Here is a 16,806-nt window from a genome sequence, read left to right on the forward strand (position 1 = left end):
TGGAGGAGAGAACAGATGAAAAAGAGAAAAATAAAAATGGGGAAAAGTGAGCAGGCAGGAAGAATCTGAAGAGGAAACAAGGAGGATAAGAAGAAAGAGAAGCAGGAGAAAGTATTAATATATTCACTTTAAAAGAAAAAGGGAAAGAACTTCAACAGAAAAGTAAAAAGGACACCAGAAAGAGAAAAAAAACAACAATAAAAGGAACTTATAGAGAATATTAACATCAATTTATAATATCCTGGTACGCGGTTTGAAGTCTCTGTCCTGGAGATGTCTTTCAAGCAGATGTTAGTAGTTGGATTTTGGTGCCTGATTTGTGAAAGCTAGGGAGTCATTAAATTGTTCTTTTCCTGCCTGGCTAGAGTAAATTAAATGATAAAAGAGAGACCCACTCGCCACTTTCTTTTGAACTCAGGGAATGCCCAGTAGTAACTTGAAACGGTTCCTTGAAATCTCTTTAGGCAGTTACAGAAGAATGCAAATACCAAACATTCCTTTGAAAGGCAAAGGAAGGGTCATTAACACCTTTGTTTGATGTTAACAGGGGAGGTATTTTGGCTGGAAATCAGTGCTGTATTATTTGCTAGTCAACAGAAATACCAAGTGGATATTACTGTAAGGGAAAATGCTAGGATTTATTATAATTAACTTTCCATGAAACACTAAGTTATATTTGAAATGATGAATGGTATACTGTATCTCTGCATCAGAGCTTGGGTGGGTGATACCTGCCTGAAGCCAATGAGAGACAAGAAACTGAATACTAATGAGCCATCTGAATTAAGTATAAAATATAATTATGCTTTTATTTAAAGACAAGGAGAGAAAGGGATAGCTAAGAGGTGAGACATTTATTATTTTTGTAAGAGTTTCTCTTTGAGGCAAGTTGTTTCCAGTGCTCCGGTGATCACGTATCCCAGGTATCTGCCACTTGTTCACCATCCATCTGGACCGCATAGTTCATCTAAAGGATTAAAAAATGATATGAGATTAAGCTGACAACTTATGCTAATATTCTAGCCAGAATTTAAGTGGGAATTTTGGAGTAGTGGTTTTCTATTATAACTTACAAAAAGGTAATTTTCCAATGCTAATACCTTTTTCTTTTACCCAAGATCCAAGTGCTTGTTTCCTATAGAGTATGAGAATCTAAATGTGTTATGTAAATGTGCACACACTGATTCTGCTATATTACTTGTCATAGTAATATCGGGGTAGATTTTCAGACATACGCGCGGGTGTTCATTTGTGCACGCTACCCAGTGTGGACACATATGCCCAATTTTATAGCATGCATTGACAATATAAGGTGTGCTTTTACAAATATTTTGAGAGTAGATTACTACAAATTTTCATAGGAACATTGTGCTGCAGCAGTCAAGAAAGCAAACAGAATGTTAGGAATTATTAGGAAGGGAATGGTTAATAAAAGGGGAAAATGTCATAATGCTTCTATATCGCTCCATGGTGAGACCGCACCTGGAATACTGTGTACAATTCTGGTCGCCACATCTTAAAAAAGATAAAGTTGCGATGGAGAAGGTACAAAGAAGGGCAACCAAAATGATAAAGGGGATGGAACAGCTCCCCTATGAGGAAAGGCTGAAGAGGTTAGGGCTGTTCAACTTGGAGACGAGACGGCTGAGGGGGGATATGATAGAGGTCTTTAAGATCATGAGAGGTCTTGAACGAGTAGATGTGAATCGGTTATTTACATTTTCGAATAATAGAAGGACTAGGGGGCATTCCATAAAGTTACCAAGTAGCACATTTAAGACTAATTGGAGAAAATTATTTTTCACTCAGTGCACAATAAAGCTCTGGAATTTGTTGACAGAGGATATGGTTAGTGCAGTTAGTGTAGCTGGGTTCAAAAAAGGTTTGGATAAGTTCTTGGAGGAGAAGTCCATTAACGGCTATTAATCACATTTACTTAGGGAATAGCCACTGCTATTAATTTCATCAGTGACATGAGATCTTCTTAGTGTTTGGATAATTGCAGGGTTCTTGTGCCTGGTTTGGCCTCTGTTGGAAACAGGATGCTGGGCTTGATGGACCCTTGGTCTGACCCAGCATGGCAATTTCTTATGTTCTTACTAGACAATATCCCCCCTTATCCACCAAATTATCAGCAAAGTGGATCTAACATTTTTTTTAAATATATAATTTTTACAGGTTTTAAATGCCAGCGCAGTAGTGCTGGATCCTTTACTCCAACTCTAACCCTGAAGTTAAGTTTGCAGTACTAAGAAAATCCTGGCCTTCCCAAGGCAGCTCTCTCTCATTTGCATGGAATTTCCATGTGAGGGCACTAGTGCTCCCATTTTAAAATACTCATTTTATGAGCGCAAAACTCCTTGCTGCATCGGCAGTAAAATTTATGCTCAAAAATAAGCATTCAAGTGCAGGCAAGCTGAATGTTGGCCGTTCTGCATCAGGCTGTCTGTTTGTTCTGTTACCACTGGGTGCTGATTTCAGGAGCAAACACTGAAATGCTGCTTCATAGATGAGCTTGAGAGAGAGAGAGACATGTGAAGATCTCCAGATGCTGAGAAATAATTCCCTCTGTACTGCTAGTTGTGGTATTACTTGTGTGACATGATATTCCTTTGAAGCTGCAAGATATTGGACTGGGTGCTGAAAGGTATTGTGCTCCTATCCTTGCCTTCCTCTGTCAGACCCAGCAGGTAGAAAAAGGAAAGTCTTGACTCTTCAAGTAACAGCAGCCTTGCAGGCTCCAAACCTACAGGCCGATGCAATATCAGCACGCGGGAATCGGGTGTTACTGATTGAGCGCCCGCTCTCCTAATGCGCCAATGCACCTCTCTGGGGTGCCCAATGTAATATTTAAATGGGCTGCCATGGTAAAAAGGAGGTGCTAGGGGAAATTGTGTGCCCCTAGTGCCTCTTCGGCAGCGGGCGTTCAGGGGATGTGGCTGTCAGCAGGTTAAGAAAACAGATTCTCAATTTTTCCTAATCTGTACACAGCCAGGGGTTAGGAAAAGGGATACTTGTTAATTGTGACTGCAGGCACACTTTTTCTTTTTTTTTTTTTTTTATTAAGGCTGTTCCTTTTTCGGTTCCACAATATTAAGTCTAAGGAACTACAGAAAAGCACTGCAGCTTGGAACGCCCCCGTCCACCCCTGATAAAAAGTTATCCAGATAAATAAATGAGCTCGGAAAGCGAGTGCTCAGTGTTGGGCGCCCGCTTTCCTAATGCACACCCAGGCACCTCTCCTGGGTGCATGATGCGATATTTAAATGAGGGTTGTGCTGCCAAAGAGGTGCTAGGGAAAACTGTGCGACCCTAGCGCCTCCTTGGCAGTGGGTGCCCAGGAGAGGTCGGCTGTCGGAGGATTTGGAAAACAGTCGCTCAATTTTACGAGCATTCGTTTTTCTAACTGGTGCATAGCCATGCATCAGGAAAATGGACGCTCGTTAATTGAGCGTCTGTTTCCATAACCTGACTGCCTACAATTTAAATTTTTTTTTTTTTTTTTAACTTTGAAGCTTTTTGGTTCTTCTGACTTAATATCGCCATGATAATTTCTGAGTGTAAAAATGTACGGGTGAGGTGCACATCTTTTTCGATCTGGGGCAAATAACTAATAGCCTCATCAACATGCATTTGCATATGATGAGCACTATTAGCTTTGCGGGAGGTTGGATGCACATTCTGGATGCACTAATCCCCTTATAGCATAAGGGACTTTGGACGTACATCCAACCACAGGTTAAACAGTGCGCTCTGCTGAGCACACTGTTTTGCATTGGCCCTTTAGTCGGCTATGTCTGGGGCAGATTTTAAATCCAGCAGTTTGTTCAGCTAAGTTTGGGATAAATCTCTTTCTTAACTGACCCCGCAAAAGCTGTTACTCTATTATAAGCATCAGTGGCAACATTTCTACCATTTTGCCCAGCACTGACTGCCAACTCACTGATCTTTAGTTTCCTGGATCACCAATGTAGGCTGAATAACAGCAAATCACCAGGATCTGAAATAAGAAATTGCAGACCTGCTACTGGAAATCTGTAACACATCATTAAAATCAGTCACTTACCTAGGGACTGGAGAGCACCCAATATAATGCCAATTTTTTAAAAGGGCTATGGAGGTGATAGCAAGGGTGTGCACTTACATTGTTTTCCTTTTGTTGTATTTTCTTTTAATTTCTTTCTTTTTTATAGTTAGGGACTTTCATTGTCAGTTTTAGTTTTTCCCAGGAATTTATCAGTCTCTACATTACTTATATGAAGTTAGATCAAGTTCACGCATGATGAGGTAAGGCAGGGGCAGTCCTCCTCTCTTGTGCTTTAATCACCAGGCCAAGCCTTTGTGCACCACAAGAAGAAATGAATAATGCTGGGGGATGCAGGGGGAGGGGGCTCTGGCCATCTCCTGCTTTTAACAGCTCTGATGGGGCTTAAGGTAACCTGCATGAGGTGGCAATTACTGCACTAATCACCTTGCTGGGCAGACTGGTAAGAAAATTACTTCCTTATCTGCTAATTTTCATTCTTGTAGTACCAAGGATCAGTCCAAATGGTGGGTTATGTCCCCCGTCCAGCAGATGGAGTCAGAGCAAACTTTGAAGGGTGCTGGCATATTAACCCGTGCACCCTCCCTACATCCTCAGTATTGAGAATATCAAAGCTAGAATAATAACTAGGAAGGATGGATCAAGTGGAAAAACAACAGCAATAAATTAAACTCGCAACACAACTTGCAAAGAAAGCTGTCTAACATCCTCATGAAAACGGAGGCCAAAAACCCCATAACCAAGAGAAAACAGAACGAGCAAGAAAGTAGAGGGAGATCGAGCAGTATAAAGAAACCCCAGTATTAACCGGGCGGGCATCTGGACTGATCTTTGGTACTACAGGAACGAAAATTAGCAGGTAAGGAAGTAATTTTCTTTTCCCTGTACGTACCAGGATCAGTCCAGACGGTGGGATGTACCAAAGCTTCCCTAACTCGGGTGGGCCCCTGATAGCCCTGCTCGAATGACCCTGTCGCCAAAAGACCTGGAGGCTGACGACGGCAAGTGCAGACGGTAATGTCTGGCAAAGGTGTGTAGAGACTTCCAAGTCGCAGCCCGACATACTTCCTGAGATGAGACGGACTGAGATTCCGCCCAGGAGGTTGCCTGAGCACGGAGTGAATGGGCCTTGATTCCCACTGGATGGGTTTGCCCCGCCCCAATGTACGCAGTCACTACGGCTTCCTTGAGCCACCTCGCGATTGTGGTCTTCGTGGCCAGAGATCCCTTCCGTGGTCCGGACCAGAGAACAAACAAGTGGTCTGAGACCCTGAGACCTGGAAGTCGTTGGTAACCTCCAGATAGCAGAGTAGACTGCGCTTGACATCCCAATGCTGGAGCGATCTGGATTCGTCAGCAGGAAAAGACAGGAGCTCCACCGTCTGGTTCACATGAAACGTGGAGACGACCTTGGGAAGAAAGGAACGATTCCCTGCAGGAGAGAGCTTGAAGCTCCGAGATATGGCGTGCAGAAGAAATGGCCACCATGAAGAGAGTCTTGAGGGTGAGGTCCTTGATGGTGGCGTGATGCAGGGGCTCAAAGGGAGGACCTGCAAGGATCTTGAGGACCAGATTAGGGCTCCACGAAGGACAGGGGTCCTTTACCGGAGGGCGCAGATGCTTCGCCCCCTTAAGAAACCTAGCAATGTCCGGAAGAGACAGGAGCGACGAGTGTCCGGTGGTATGAACGAGTGAGCCTAGAGCTGAAACTTGAACTCGCAGGGAGTTGTAGACGAGCCCTTTCCCCAGACCGTCCGGAAGAAAAGCCAGTATCTGAGGAACAGAAGTGTCATGGGTGGAGCACCACGACTCGAAAACCTTCCAGACCCTCACGTAAGCGACTGAAGTTGAGGTCTTCCGAGCCTTGAGGAGGGTCGAGACTACTGCATCAGGGTAATCTTTGCGCTAGAGACACCGCCTTTCAAAAGCCAGGCCGCATGACAGAAGTGTTCTGCCTGGTCGAAAAATACTGGGCTTTGATCCAGCAGATGAGAGAGATGGCCAAGCCGTAGGGGGCCATTCACTGCGATGTTGAGGAGGTCCACGAACCATGGGCGCCGCAGCCACTCTGGGGCCACTAGAATGACGAGCCTCTGGTGGGTTTCTATTCTCTGTAGGACCTTGCCCACTAGGGGCCATGGCGGAAAGGCATAGAGGAGGAGACAAGCCGGCCAGGGGAGAACCAGGGCGTCTACGCCCTCTGCGCCATGCTCCCGCTTGCAACTGAAGAATCGTGGCGCCTTGGTGTTGTGAGCTGTGGCCATGAGGTCCAGCGAGGGTGTCCCCCAGCGACGAATGAGGAGTTGCATCACCTCATTGGAAAGAGACCATTCTCCGGGATCCAGACTCTATTGACTCAGGTAGTCTGCCTGGATGTTGTCTATGCCCGCGATATGAGAGGCCGCCAAGTGCGTTAGGAAGCGCTCTGCCCATGACATCAGGTGGGCTGTTTCGAGAGCCAGCTGTAGACTTCTCGTGCCGCCCTGGCGGTTGATGTAGGCTACTGTGGTTGCATTGTCTGACAGGATCCGTACCGCCGATTCCGCACGAGGGACAGAAAGTGTATGAGGCCAGACGGACCGCTCTTGTTTCCAGGCGATTGATCGACCAGGTGGCTTGAGCCCTTGTCCGCTGTCCCTGCGCCGAGCTCTGTTGGCACACTGCTCCCCAGCCGGTCAGGCTGGCATCGGTGGTGACCACCACCCAATCTGGGATCTCGAGAGGAAAGCCTTGAGTCAGATGCCAGGGATCTAACCACCAGCGCAAGCTGTTCCTGGCGATCGGAGGGAGAGGGAGTACGACCTGGTAGTCCCGTGACACCGGTTTCCAACGGGAGAGTAGAGCTCCTTGCAGGGGCCGCAGATGCGCAAACGCCCACGGTACGAGATCGATCATGAAGGCCATGGATCCCAGGATCTGTAGATAATCCCAAGCCGTGGGTTCCGGGACTGCCATGAAACGCTGGATCTGCTCTCGAAGAGCCTGCGCTTTGTCCGGGCGTAGGCAAACCTTTCCCTGAGCCGTGTCGAAGCGTGCTCCCAGGAGTCCGGGCACTGCGAGGGCTGGAGACTGCTCTTGGTGAAATTCACCACCCAGGCGAGTGACTGGAGGAGTTGAACGACTCTGGTGACTACCGCCTGTCCCTGGGATAGGGATTTCGCCCAAATGAGCCAGTCATCCAGGTAGGGATGAACTAGGATTCCCTCCCGTTGTAGAGCGGCCGCCACTACCACCATGATCTTCGTGAAGGTCTGAGGGGCGGTCGCCAAACCGAAGGCAAGGGCCTGGAACTGGAAATGCTGGTTCAGGATCTTGAAGTGAAGTAACCTCTGGTGAGCCTTGCGGATGGGAATGTGAAGATAAGCCTCCGTCAGGTCGAGAGAAGCGAGAAACTCTCCCTGATACACCGCCGCCTTCACTGACCGTAGGGTCTCCATGCAGAAGCGAAATACCCGGAGAGACTTGTTGACCTTCTTGAGGACCAGGATGGGACGGAAGGCTCTGTCCTTTTTGGGTACCACGAAGTAAATCGAATAGTGGCCCGAGCCCACCTCTCCGGAGGGGACGGGAGAGATGGCCCCGAGATCCAGGAGCCTGTCGAGGGTCTGCCGTACCGCTGCTTGTGGCTCGAACCGCAAGGCGGGAAGAGGAACCTGTCTCTTGGGGTGCAAGCAAATTCCAATGTGTAGCTGTTCCTTAGAATATACAGGACCTACTGGTCCAAAGTAATGCGGGCCCACTCCCCGTAGAAGAGGGAAATGCGCCCTCCGATCCAGGGCGTCGGGGAGCGGGTGAGCCTGGCATCATTGGGAGGGCTTGGACGACACTCCTTGCGACGACCCCTCTCTGGGTTGCCGGCGGCCATGAAAGGAACGGGGCCAGGACTGTGACTTGGAGGAAGGTGTCCAAGGTGCAGGTTGGCTGGAGCCGTGAAAACGGCATTGAGAGCGGGGGCGACTTCTTAGGGAGATGAACGGTAGGTATGGCCGTTGGCGGTCCTCGGGCAAACGATGAACCGTGTTTTCCCCCAGGGCCTTGATGAGCTGGTCAAGGTCTTCGCCGAAGAGGAACTTGCCCTTAAAAGGAATGGAACCCAGACTGGATTTGGAAGAGGAGTCTGCCGCCCACTTGCGAAGCCAAAGGAGGCGCTGCGCCGAGACCACGGATACCATGGATCTTGCCAAAACTCGCAACAGGTCGTAGAGGGCATCCGCCCCGTAGGCTATAAAGGCCTCAAGACGGTCGGCTTGGTCTGCTTCCTCCGGCAGCAGTTGTTGAGAGGGGAGGAGTTGCTGGACCCACCGGAGTCCAGCCCTCTGGGCGAGAGAACTGCTGATGACCGCGCAGACTCTGAGCGCCGAAACCTCAAAGACTCTTGAGGTATACTTCCAGCTTTCTATCCTGGAGGTCGCATAGGGCCGTGCCCCCCGTGACCGGGATCGTGGTCCTCTTGGTAACTGCTGAGACCGCTGAGTCTACCTTTTGGAACCGTGAGGAGGTTGAGGAAATCCTCTTGGAGCGGATAGAGTTTTTCCATCGCCCGGCCGACCTTGAGGGAAGCCTCGGGAGTGTCCCACTCTCTCGCCAAGAGCTGAAGGAAGGAGGCATGGATCGGGAAAGCCCGGGACAAGGGGCGTAGTCCCGCCAACACTGGGTCCCCCTTTTTGCTAGACAAGGCGACGAAAGGTGCGGGGCCCCTGGGGGGTCGACAGGAGGCTCGAGATCCAGCTCCTGCAAGATGTGAGGGATTAGGTCCTCCAACTCTTCTTTGCGAAACATGCGAAGGACCTGTGGGTCGTCACCGTCCAACTGAGTGTCCAGGAGGGGCTCATCCCCATGTGGTGACGTCTGGTCCCCCCCCCCAAATCCAGAAGAGGGTCTGCTCCCCCCACCAGGGGGCGTGCAAGGTGTACCCTGGAAGGCCCCTGGGAGGTCCCTGGCCCCCGCGTGACAGGGATCTGAGGCAGGAGTCTCCACTAGCCTGGGAGCCTTGGATGGGAAAGGCTCTGTACCGAGGTGTCTGGGATGCTCCAGGCGCTGTTGGTAAGCATTGTGCATAAGCACAATGAACTCTGCGGAAAACGCGGGGGGCCCCGGGGGGGGGGGGGGGGGACCGAGGCGGAGTCCCCTGGGGGGGACTGGAGAGAGAATCGGTGGCGACAGGTCCATGCAAGCCTCCCCATCCCCTTCAGATGCCTGCAGCATGTTATCCTCCGCATCCAAGATGGACGCCGTTCCCTGCAGTGCACGGCGCGCGAAGAAGATGTCGTCGGCAGCCCGGAGGTGCCCTCCCCATCAGGGAGGCACCTAGAACAGAGTCCCTCACGCGATCCTCGCGACCCTGGACCACCACAGGCCGAGCATCGTGGAGCCCTCGGCATGCTTGGAGACGGCCGGGGGAGGGGCAGGCAGCAGCCGCAAAGGAGCCAAAGGGGGGATTTGCGCCACGGGGGGAGCAGGAAAGAGGCCTCCGCTCACTCTAATCCCCTTCCAAAGGCAGCAGGGGAATGAAGCCTCTCTGCTGCGGCGGCCCCGGGGAATGCGCATCTCGGGGCCGCTGAGGAGACGCGCGGGGGGGAAGAGAGGCTGGCCCCACCAGCATCCACCGCCCTAAGCACTGCACGGAAAAAATCACTAGAACCTGAAAGAAAGAAAAAGAAAACAGAAGCACTTACCCGCAAGAGAAAGGAAAGAAGAAAGAGAGGTGCCCACACCGCACTGCCTGCAAGGGAGATCAAACTCTAACAGAGTCTGAGAAACTTTTTTTTTTTTTTTTTTTTTTAAATAACTTGATCCAACCTTAGAGAAAGAAAAACCAGAGAAAAGTAAGTGTGGAAAGAATTCCACCAATGAGGGGAAGCACCAGGTTCCCCTACTCCCATCTGGTGGAGTCAGAGAGATACTGAGGATGTAGGGAGGGTGCACGGGTTAATATGTCAGCACTCTTTCGGATAGTAGAAGGACTAGGGGACACTCCATGAAGTTAGCATGGGGCACATTTAAAACTAATCGGAGAAAGTTCTTTTTTACTCAACGCACAATTAAACTCTGGAATTTGTTGCCAGAGAATGTGGTTCGTGCAGTTAGTATAGCTGTGTTTAAAAAAGGATTGGATAAGTTCTTGGAGGAGAAGTCCATTACCTGCTATTAAGTTCACTTAGAGAATAGCCACTGCCATTAGCAATGGTTACATGGAATAGGCTTAGTTTTTGGGTACTTGCCAGGTTCTTATGGCCTGGATTGGCCACTGTTGGAAACAGGATGCTGGGCTTGATGGACCCTTGGTCTGACCCAGTATGGCATTTTCTTATGTTCTTATGTTCTTACCCTCCAAAGTTTGCTCTGACTCCATCTGCTGGACGGGGGACATAACCCACCGTCTGGACTGATCCTGATACGTACAGGGAGTGGACCATTTTATCTTTATCTGCCGGCGTTTAGTATGTAACTTTACCTGCAGAAGTCCCTTTGAGAACTGCCGTTCCTACTTACAGTATCTAAAATAAAATCTTGAACAATCTCCGTGGGAGGCGTACCAAGGGTCTCTGGGGGGGGGGGGGGGGCACCAATGCATTTGTGTGCCCCTCTAGTGTCACTCCCCATCCTTCTTGTACTAATGCTTAAAGGTCACAAAAAATCAGTGGTATCTCTACACAGAATTGGGGGAGAGGGAGCAAGCCAAAATGGCATTTCCTCATATCCCACCTACCTCCGCAGTATGGCTCCCTGCTTTAAAACTGACTATAAAATAAAGTCTTAATAACAAAGGCCCAAGGGTCTTCTGTGTAATTTAAAAAAACTGGCAAGATTCACACTAATAGTAAAACTACTATCAAAATTATGTTAGCTTCATTCAACTAATTCTATATGGCTATGAGAGTGAAGTCTGGAATGTATACAGGAAGGGACAGAACGTCATTCCCTGTACGTACCAGGATCAGTCCAGGACACCTGGGTTGTGACTCCGCACCAGTAGATGGAGACAGACTAAAACTTGTGGGCGGAGCCATATAAGCCCCTGTGCCAGTCACAGCCCCTCAGTCTTACTCTGTCTCCAGTAGATGGTGCAGATCTAGTCACAGCCCTGCCTGACCTGATTCTGGTGTTGGTGTTAGTCAGGTTTGAATTTTTTGGGCTAGGTTTTTTGTTAGGCATAGTTGTTTATATACCAAATTGGGGTTTTCTTTTAATCCCTTAGTCTCGGGTGCCCTGCCTCCCAGGGGGGTTGAGAGGTCCTGAGGGAGACTACCCTCCCCCGGTTGAGGCCGCTGCCAGGGTCGAGGACCCGGCTGGTCTAGTGGCAGCGTCAGGGGTGACACCGGGGAGCCCGGTTCACTCACCCCTGCAGGACTAGGGCTCCAGGACCCGGGACAGCGGCCTCAGCGTTTTAAAAAAAAAAAAAAAAAAAAAAAAAAAGTTTTCTGTTTTTATTTTGTTGCGGCCGGCTCTCCGTTGTTTCGGCGTCGCTGCTCCGTCGTTTTCGCGCAGGGGGGCGCCGCAGGCAAGAGGGAGGTCGCCGAATTATTTTTTTCTTTAATTTTCACGCGCCTCAGTTTTTTACTTCCCGCGGTCGCCGGCTTGCTGCGCGGTTCTTCAGGCAAGGCCTGCGGATTGGCGCGCGCGTGCGTTTTTCCAGGGAGGGCCTCTGCTCGGCCTGCATCCAGGACGGTGAAGCAACGTCCGGGGCATCGCGGGGGGCTTGGGCCCGGATCGCGCGTTCGCCGCCGCGAGGGGTAGGCCCAGTAAATAGGCCTCAGGACATTTTCCCGCTTAGCGCGGGAGCGGCGGCCATTTTGGCCACCGGCAAGGAATTCTCGCGGACCGCGGCAGGCGATTCGGCTCTCCCTCCCGCGTTATCCCCGCAGCGGGGCGCGGCGGGAGGGGGCGCCGAGGAGGGGCTTCGGCCCCGGGGGGATTCCGACGCCGATTCTTCCGAATCCGGGTCGTTTTTCTGAGGATTTCGCGAGCTTGCTGCGCAAGGTACTTAAGTACAAGCGCAGCAAGCGCTCCCGAGGGGGGTGCTCTGGGGAGGGCTCCAACCAGGCCCCACCGAGTAAGCGCAAGGCGAAAAAGACTGCGATGCTCGCCCAGGAGCCAGCGCGAGGGAAACGGCTTCCCCGGAGCGTACCTCAGGAGTCAGATCCAGAAGATTCCTCCACGGCGGATACTGATGGTCTCGAGGAGCCCCCGAGGGGGACTGAGGAGATGGGGGCGGATGGCTCCACCCAGCCGGGCGCGGGAACAGGTACCCAGGCAGCGGACGGGGATGACCCCAAGGTAGTCCGTCTGTTCCGCAGAGAGGAACGGTCGCCATTCATCCCGGCCATTCTCCAGGACCTGAGGATAGAAGCTTCACCAGTGGTGGTCCGCCAGGAGGCCAATATGGATCCAGTGCGACTGGGATACCCCGGAATTGGGGTTGAAAGTCAGCAAGGCCATGGATAAGCTCTACCCGCTCCCAGAGGAGGCGCTGGAGCTTCTGCAACTTCCAAAGGTGGATTCAGCGGTCTCCGCGGTGACGAAGAGGCCCACTATCCCGGTCACGGGGGCGACGGCCCTTCGGGATATACAAGACAGGAAGCTCGTAGTGCAGCTCAAGAAGATATTTGAGGTATCCGCCCTAGGGGTGCGGGCAACAATCTGCACTAACTTCGCCATGCGCGCTAGTTTACACTGGGCCCAGGTCCTTCAGGCGAATGCAGGCCTGTTGGCGGAGGAGGCGTCTCAGGCTGATAGAGTGGAGGCGGCAATAGCTTATGGAGCTGACGCCCTCCACAACCTGCTGCGCACCTCTGCTAGGTGCATAGTAGCCGCGGTTTCGGCGCGCCGTCTCCTGTGGCTACGCAACTGGGCAGCGGATGGCTCTTCCAAAGCCCACCTGGGTTCGTTACCTTTCAAGGAGTTGGATGATTTGATGGTTTCTCTGGGGGAGAACAGGGCATTCAAGCTGCCCGAGGATAGGGCCAGGGCGCGGCCCTCCTTTCCGGCCAATGCCCGGTTCTGGGGGCCCAGGAAATCGCGCCCTCAAAGATCCGCCGGCTCTTCGTATAGACCATCTTCTTCCCGGATCACTCAATGGCAGCAGTCCTTTCGTGGGAAACGTTACGGGTAGCAAGGCGGGGCCCCGTCGGGTGCGGGGTCCAAGCCCTCGCATTGAACTCCGGCCGGTCCACCTCTCGTCGCGCCTGCGGCACGCCGTTCCAAATGTAGGGGCGCGGTTAACTTTATATTTCGAGGAGTGGACCAGGGTGACGTCGGGCCAGTGGGTCCTCGACGTGATAAGACACGGCTACGAGTTAGATTTTGCTCGCATCCCAGCGGACGAGTTCCTGGTCTCGCCCTGCAAGGCCCCAGGAAGAGGGCAGCGATGTTGGACACCTTCCGTCGGCTGGAAAGCTTGGGGGCCATATCCCCCGTCCCTGCCGATCGGCTTGGCTCGGGCCATTACTCCATTTACTTCGTAGTTCCCAAGAAGGACGGCACTTCAAGGCCAATTCTGGACCTCAAAGGGGTAAACAGATGTCTTCGCGTTCCCCACTTCGAAATGGAAACGATTCGGTCAGTTATCGCTTCGGTGCGTCCGGGCGAATTTCTGGCTCCTCTGGATCTCACGGAGGCGTACCTTCACGTGGGCATTCAGCCATTGTGCCAGCAGTTTCTGAGGTTCTGCGTTCTGGGGAGGCACTACGAATTTCGGGCGCTTCCTTTTTGATCTTGCAACGGCGCCTCGAACATTCACGAAAGTGATGGTGGTAGTGGCGGTGCAGCTGCGACGGGAAGGTCTTCTGGTTCATCCTTACCTAGACGATTGGCTGATTCGGGCGAAGTCAGAGAGTCAGTGTCGACGGGCGGTGGACAGGGTCCTCCAGCTCTTGCAGTCCCTAGGCTGGGCGGTCAATTACAACAAAAGTTATTTGGCTCCCACTCAGTCCTTGGAATATCTGGGGGCCTTATTCGACAAGAAACGGGGCAGGGTAATCCTCTCTCAAGATCGGATATGCAAACTGCAATCTCAGGTGCGGCGACTGTTGTCTCTTCGCCGTCCACGAGTCTGCGATTACCTGACGGTGCTGGGGTCTATGGCTTCAACGCTCGCGTTGGTACCCTGGGCGTTCGCTCACCTGCGGCCATTGCAGTATTCTTTGCTGTCCCGTTGGACACCAGTTTCGGAGGATTTCTACCTACCGCTCCCGCTTGTGGGTCCGGCGAGATCCAGTCTTCTTTGGTGGCTGGATCCAAGTCATCTGTCCTGTGGCGTATCCCTTCTCATTCCCGACTGGACGGTGGTGGCCACGGATGCCAGTCTCTCCGGCTGGGGAGCAGTTTGCCTAGGGAAGTCGGTGCAAGGTCGTTGGTCAGCGTCGCAAGCTCAATGGTCCATCAACCGCCTCGAGACCAGAGCGGTCTGTCTGGCTCTCCAAGCCTTCATACCCTTGGTGCGGGGACAGGCGGTCCGAGTACTGTCAGACAACACAACCACCGTGGCCTACATCAATCGTCAAGGAGGGACGAGAAGTCCACTGGTGGCGGAAGAGGTGAGAATTTTGATGGCCTGGTCGGAACAGCATCTCAGCAGCATAGCAGTGTCTCACATTGCCGGGGTCGACAACGTGCAGGCGGATTTCTCAGCAGGCATCGTCTAGATCCCGGAGAGTGGGAACTGGTGGACGAGGCGTTTCTGCTCCTCTGCAGGACGTGGGGAGTTCCCCACTTGGATCTGGTGGCCACGTGGCACAACGCGAAGGCTCCGAGTTTTTTACAGTCGGCGTCGAGAGCGGGGAGCAGATGGCGTCGATGCGCTGGTGCTCTCTTGGCCGACGGATGTGCTGCTGTACGTGTTTTCCCCGTGGCCACTGATCGGCAAGATCCTGCGGCGCGTAGAATTGCACCCATCCAACGTGATCATGGTGGCACCGGAGTGGCCACGCCGTCCATGGTTTGCAGACCTCATTCAGTTGTCGGTGGGGGCTCCCCTTCGTCTCCACGGCTTCGCGGGGCTGCTTCATCAGGGCCCCGTCTGTTTGGAGGATGCGGATCACTTTTGTCTCGCGGCATGCTTTTGAGAGGAATCGGTTAAAGAGCAAAGTTTACTCTGACGCGGTTATTGCTACGCTGCTGAGGTCCCGGAAGCAGTCTCCGTCCCTGGCTTATGTCAGGGTCTGGGTAGTTTTTGAGGATTGGTGTATGAAGCGAGGTTTGGATCCCACCGCCGCTGCGGACTCTGATATTCTGGCTTTCCTCCAGGTGGGACTGGCCAGAGGCTTGGCGTGCAGTTCCCTACGAGTCCAAGTGGCAGCACTTGGTTGTTTGCGGGGGAAGGTCGGGGGGATCCCCTCTGGCTCTTCACCCGGATATAGTCCGTTTCCTGAAGGGGGCTAAGCATCTCCGTCCTCCCTTGCGTCCTTCCTGTCCGGCTTGGGATCTTAATTGGGTTCTTTCTGCCTTATGTTCGGCACCGTTTGAGCCTTTTGCAGCGCTCTACTGTCAAGGATCTCACGTTGAAGACCGTGTTTCTGGTGGCGATTTCTTCGGCACGCCGTATCTCGGAATTGCAGGCGTGGTCATGTAGGGAGCCGTCCTTGCGACTCTCCGCCACAGGCGTTTCCTTGCGCACTGTCCCTTCTTTCTTCCGAAGGTCGTCTCGGCTTTTCATTTGAATCAATCCGTTGAACTTCCCGCTTTCGCGGTCGGGGAGTCGTCGGATCCGAAGACGAGAGACTTACGAAAGCTGGATGTGAGGAGGTCCCTCCTTCGCTATCTGGAGGTCACTAATCCTTTTCGGATAATGGATCATCTGTTTGTCCTCCTTTCTGGTCCCAAGAAAGGGGCTGCAGCGTCTCGCACGACGATCACCCATTGGCTCTAAGAGGCCATAGGCTCAGCGTACTTTGTACGGGGAAAGACTCCGCCGGTGGGTCTTCGGGCTCATTCGACAAGGTCTCACGCTGCGTCCTGGGCGGAGTCTTCTCAGGTGTCGCCCCAAGAGATTGTAGGGCGGCTACCTGGCAGTCGTTGCATACCTTCGTCAGACATTACCGTCTGGATGTTCAGGCCGCTGAGGTCGGAGGGTTTGGAGAGAGGGTACTCCGAGCAGGACTCTCTGCTTCCCACCCTCGGTAAGTTGGCTCTGGTACATCCCAGGTGTCCTGGACTGATCCTGGTACGTACAGGGAAAGGAAAATTAGTTTCTTACCTGATAATTTTCGTTCCTGTAGTACCAAGGATCAGTCCAGGATCCCGCCCGCTGACGGAGAGTCTGCTCATCGTTGTTTCCTTGCGCTCACCGCTTGTTCGCTCTCCCGGTTGGGGAGTCCGGTTCCCGCAGGGGTTGGAATTGTTTCCGATTAAATGGCAAGTTTTGTTAGTTAGCTATGGTTGCCTCTTTGGGTTTCTACTTTGACATTACGTATGACTGAGGGGCTGTGACTGGCACAGGGGCTTATATGGCTCCGCCCACAAGTTTTAGTCTGTCTCCATCTACTGGTGCGGAGTCACAACCCAGGTGTCCTGGACTGATCCTTGGTACTACAGGAACGAAAATTATCAGGTAAGAAACTAATTTTCCTATATAAACCCTGTACCTCCAGGTCTGTGCAGCCAGGGAAGTTCCCCCAGAAATGGAGCTTGGATGTTTCCCTTACAGCTCATCAACAAAAAAATATTTTCAAATTCTGATGTCACCTCATAGTAACAGCACAAACACCTTCCACTACCAGACACATTGGGGTAGATTTTCAAAGGGGCATGCACGTAAGATACGC

The sequence above is a fragment of the Rhinatrema bivittatum genome, chromosome 3 (assembly GCF_901001135.1).
Source record: "Rhinatrema bivittatum chromosome 3, aRhiBiv1.1, whole genome shotgun sequence".
Lineage (NCBI taxonomy): Eukaryota > Metazoa > Chordata > Amphibia > Gymnophiona > Rhinatrematidae > Rhinatrema > Rhinatrema bivittatum.